We start from the raw sequence: 5,881 nt of genomic DNA on the forward strand, positions 1-5,881 counted from the left end.
TCATATTCAAAGGGGAAAGTGGGAGTACCATTGACCTTGAAAAAATTCAAGAGTCGACCAGTGAAGGAACCTTAGATGATACTAGCACTCAACCAGAGGAAGAAGCTCAAGTTGAACCGATAGACAAGTCATTGCCTCTTAGGCGTTCCAGTAGATTTAGCATGTCACCTAAGTTCTATGGATTCCATATTACTACAGATGGCGACATGTTTGTCAGTGATAGTACAATGATAAATTTGGATGAGCCGGCTAGCTACAAGGAAGCAATGACAGGCCCTGAGGCTGCTAAACGAAAAGAGTCAATGGACAACAAGATCAAGTCCATGTATGACAACCAACTTTGAAATTTGGTTGATAATGTACCAGGTCGAAAGACAGTTGGGTGCAAATAGATCTTCAAGAAGAAGACTGACATGGATATAAAGGTACACACTTTCAAAGCTCGACTGGTTGCAAAGATATTCACTCAAACCCCAAGGGTTGACTATGATGAACCCGTCTCACCAGTTGCCAAGATGAAGTTTATTCAGATAATGCTCGTCATACCTGCATTTTATGACTATGAAATTTGGCAGATGGATGTCAAAACCGCCTTACTAACGGGAAGTTGGTTGAGGATGTTTACATGAGTCAGCCGAAGGGTTTTGTAGATGCAAATTATCCAAATAGAGTGTGCAAGTTTGAGAAATCCAACTATGGATTGAAATAAGCATCTTGCAGTTGGAATCTTTGCTTCCATGAGAAATTCAAAGAGTTTGGTTTCTCTAGGAGTGAAGATGAGTCATGTGTGTATATCAAGGCTAGTGGGAGTATAGTGACTTTTTTGGTTTTGTATGTCGACAACATACTACTGATGGGAAATGACATTCCAACTTTTCAAGAAGTTAAGTCTTGGCTTGGAAAGTGTTTTGCCATGAAAGACCTTGGCGAAGCTGCCTATATTCTTCGGATAAGAATCTTGAGAGATAGAAAGAGGAGACCAATTGGACTTAGTCAAAGTACATACTTGGATAAAGTACTAAAGAGGTTTAGTATGGAAAATTCCTAGAAAGGAAAGTTACCTATCCAAAGCAATACCAAATTGAGTAAGACTCAAACCCCTAGTACATACAAAGAGATAACTGATATGAGTCGGGTACTTTACGCTTTAGCTGTAGGGTCGATCATGTACGCTATGACATGTACTCGCCCTGATGCGTATTTTGCCTTGAGCATGTTTAGTCGTTATCAGGAAAATCCAGGTAAAGCTCATTGGACAACAGTTAAAAACATTCTCAAATATCTGTGGAGGACGAAGGATACGATTCTAGTCCTTGGTAGCAGTGATACATTGAGAGTGAGTGCGCACAATGACGCCAATTTTTAGATAGACATAGAAATCTTTCGTTCCCAGTCCGGCTAGGTGTTCACTATGAATGGTGGAGCAGTAAATTGGAAGAGTTCCAAGTAGGACACAGTGGAAGATTCAACCTATGAATCAGAGTATATAGCTGCAAGTGAAGCATCAAAGGAAGTGGGTTGGCTGAGGAACTATAGTGGTGACCTTGGAGTTATCCTGACCATTCAGGAGCCAATGTAACTTTTCTGCGATAATGAATGGTTTCCTTGACTAAGGAAACAAAAGATCATGGAAAGTCAAGATATATCGACAGAAAGTAACATTACATCAGACATAGGGTAGAAGAAGGTCACCTCATTGTGAAGAGGGTATCATCAGAAGAGAATCTTGCAGATCCTTTGACGAAGGCGCTGAGTAGGGTCAAGCACAATCAGATAGTTAGTTTAAAACTTGTAATAAAGTAAATGTAATTGAATTTGGTGATTAAATAATAGAAAATTCTTTATGAGTTTGGTTACTACCTTTTGTCAATTATTTATTCTTGTGTTGCATTTTGCATGTTTTACTTTCCGAATAATATGATTATTCAAATTCCACAGTCGGTCATACTTTTGGAAGTAAGTAGTGAATTAAGACTGTCATGAACTAGATTGTAGATTGTCCAAGGATATCAGGCATAGCAATAGTGTTGCTGAAATGTTCATGATTACTTAGAAATAGAGATTTAAGTAATGGATGAACCCACGCTCAGATAATTACTTCATGGAATTTATCACGAGTAATTCTGAGATGATAATATCTTATGATCTTGAAACAGCGAGATATGATTTGTAATTTACAAGTCGGTTGTACATTGGTAATGCGTAAACACATCAATAACTTGATGTTATAAAACGTATTGTCATGCATGATTTGATGAGTAAAGGATACAAGCATATGAGTCAGAGTTTATCCGTTCCTTTTGCTCTAACGACAAAAACGATATCTTTGGGCCCTTCAGTGATTTGGTGTTGATTTATAGTGTTGGCCCCAGCCAGGACTAAGTTGATGTGTTCGATTAGAAGTCCTATAACATCACAAATCAGAAATCGGGAAACAAAGTCTTGGACAATGAGATTGATTATGTTTCATGTCTTATGTTCGAATGATATCTTGCAGAACAGAGGATTATATGATCACTTATCTTAGGACGCGTAACTGACTGGGTCAAAGTTTGGCAGCGGATTTTGGAAGCTACAATTTGTTGATCGATTCAGAAGTTATACTGGCAGTTATAGTTACAGACTTATCCAAGTGGGATACTGTTGGATTAGGTGTCTAAGCCTATAACTATAATTGATATATACTTGAACTGATAGTAGCACAGTCCTTTTGGGTTGCCCTCAAAGCTAGCAATTGGACAACATGACTTTTAAAGAGAGATTAATTTGTTATGTGATTAATAAATTAATATAAAAAATTTATTAATGTATTATGAAAATAATATATTAATTAGAAACAATATTATTTAATTAATAATTAATCAGAAATTAATCAGAATTAGTTCTTGTATTAAAATAATTAATTAAAAGTGCATGGTATAAAGTGCAATTGTTCAATAGTTGAACAAAAGGCTCAAGAACCTTCCATGGAATAGGGTGGATGGTTTTGGAGGGGATATTCTAGGTTTTCTAGAATATCCCATGTGGATAAATAAGGAGTTGAATAATTACCAATTTGAAATATTATTATTATATTCCAATAAGGGTTATCCAGGGCTTCCTTATACCACAATATAAAAAGACCCTAAGACCTCTAATTTTCAGCCACTCCTTTACTTAGAGAGATATCCAAAATTTCAAGTCTCCCCTCTCATTTATCCTAAGTCATTCTCTTTCTAGTTTGGTTGTCATTCCATTAAAGGCACAACACTTGTGGTGCTTGCTCCAAGATATCTACTTTTGAAGAATCATTGTTATTCTCTATAATAACAATAAGGTATGTAATCCTAAACCCTATATGATTTTCGAAAATAACCTAGGGTTTCAGGGTTTCTTTTTGATGTTCATTGTTTGTAGGTTCAATAGTGAAAACATAGAATCTATTTAGGTTGCATGCAAACTTAAGGGTTTTAAGTTTATTTGTTTTACCTAAATCCCATCATAAATATAAAAGGAAGAGAGAGGACCAAAGCTAGTTTACTTCTACTTCTTTTGAGTTAAAAGTCAAGAGAATCATTGGGTTCCCCTCTCATTTCTCTAGCAAACTTGTTGTGTAGTATTGAGTGTTCTAAATGCTTTTCCTTTTAAGGCTATTTTGTTATTAGTCTTTAAGGCTTAAGAAGAACTAACTGCAAGTAAAGACTAGCATCATAAAGTCGTTTGATGACATGTTGGTGGATACACATAAAGTGATTCTAGTTTAGATCTTTACATTCTTCATCAACTTTCAAGCCTCCCCTTGATGACTCAAACTACAAAGGTTGTTAATCTTTTTCCCTCTATGGTTGTTGTTTTCTTTCCAAACGTTGCAAGTAGATCCTTTGGTGGGAATAAAACTAGTTTATGTTAGTCAAATTTTAAATGCTTTCATTGCTAATATTGTATTTTAGAAACTAATATTTGAATAAAATCTCAACATTTTAGTGAAAGAGTAAAGGAGTTGAATTAAAAAATTGAGACTCTTTCAAATTGTGCCAAAATAATGAGACTTTTCTGGAGGTAACCGAGTAAAAAATAGTTTACCGATAAAAAAAATTCTTATTTGGATTTTTTATCCGCTAATCAGGAATTTTTCGTTAACAAAATAAAATTTGGGACTTTTTCATAAACTGGATCAAAATATTAGGACTTTTCTAGAGACTGTCCTTGTTAATAATAGGGTTTTGTTCGATTTTAGACGAATATTGTCACAAGTCTCTCAAAATGTGACTTTATTACCATTCAATGTAACGTTACCAAAAGTTGTAATACTTGCAAATTAGAAAATACTTTCAAAACTAAACACATATTATTATATTAAAGAAATGAAAATTTGTTTGTAGAAGGTAATTATGATGCAAATATCTCTCATATGATACCTTTATATGAATCGGCCTCTTAGTAAATGGTCACATGTGTATCAGAGGCGCAAAAAGCAACTAAGAAGGGTTGTTTGGTAATTTTGGTGTTGATATTGTCCTTATGATTTTTAGGGCTTCCTTCTACGAGTATAATTTCCTTTTACCATCTTAGGAGAGTAAATAAATAGGGTTATGGTCGACTTTAAGAAGGCAAGCAAGTTTTATGTGTGTTTCGTTTTGTTGAGATCTCCTATGTCTCAAATATCAGCCAATATTGTTTGTTTTTTGAACATTACGTTACAAGTAATCAAGTTAGCAAAGTTGAACATATCAAATTGGTATTAGTGTCGTCAATCATGATCCATGTCACCCAAGGTTGATTCAAGCACCCTAAACAAGATGATCGATTTGAAAGAGGAACTGGAATAAATCTAAACACAATCAACCGATCATTTTGAAAGGATGGAACATGAATTAGTTGTTATGTGGCTAGATCGTTTCTCTCGTTATCATCACTTTTGTGCTAGCCTCAGTCACTACAACTATTTCGACTAAGAGCATGAATGATTCCTAGTTTAACAAAGAGCAACCTATTCCTAGAAACTACATAATAAGACTAATAATGGGTAACAACATGCCACCAATCACCAATAGACATAGGGACGGGTGAGTCTATGGGATGAACTATCACTTATGTAATCTAAAAATTCCCTTATTTTAAGGAGAAGATGCATACGACTTGGTCACTAAGGATGGTGTTAAGGTAGATCCGAGCAAAATCTCGACAATTATGGAGTCTTAAGATGTTATTCTTCATCTGATAGTTTTGAAACTCCCCCACTATTTTGTCTTTAACAATTATGTTTCTAGTGCTCACAACAATTTGATTCTTTGACTCATTAGAATCAAACCGACTACGATTAATATTAGTCACTCCTAATTCTTGATGGAATCTAAAATTCTATTTTTCTCTTCAATTTCTTCAGCCATCCCCATTGTTTCAGAAACCCTTTTGGTTTTAGAATCATAAATTCAGCCCTAGTATATACCTTTAACCTAATCAAGAATTTAGTTATAGAAATTTCATCAGACACATCATTAAGCTAAAGAAATAAATTTATGTATATACTCTTTTATAGTACCTTCTTTCCGACTTGCTAAGAACTCTTCACATAAGAACCCTTTAGTGTCAGAGCGGAACTTACGTAACATTAAATCTTCCAATCCTCCCATCTTTGAATTATATGACAATTATACTCCTACCGAAACCACCGTAGCACATTAACTTCAAACGAGATTACTACTATTTCCAATTTCTATTCATTAGTTAAGCAATTCAAGTAGAAGTATCGCTCAGCTTGCTCTCATAATCCAGGTATCTAGATGCGATCCTTCAAACGTCGACATCTCCAACTTCATGCCTTTCATTGCAAAAAACGATCCAGAATCTGGTGATTTATTGAAATTTCTTGCTCTCTAATCAGTTTCTACATAAATAGGAG

The sequence above is a fragment of the Lactuca virosa genome, chromosome 4, assembly GCF_052849685.1.
Source record: "Lactuca virosa cultivar CGN04683 chromosome 4, Lactuca_virosa_CGN04683_v6, whole genome shotgun sequence".
Classification (NCBI taxonomy): domain Eukaryota; kingdom Viridiplantae; phylum Streptophyta; class Magnoliopsida; order Asterales; family Asteraceae; genus Lactuca; species Lactuca virosa.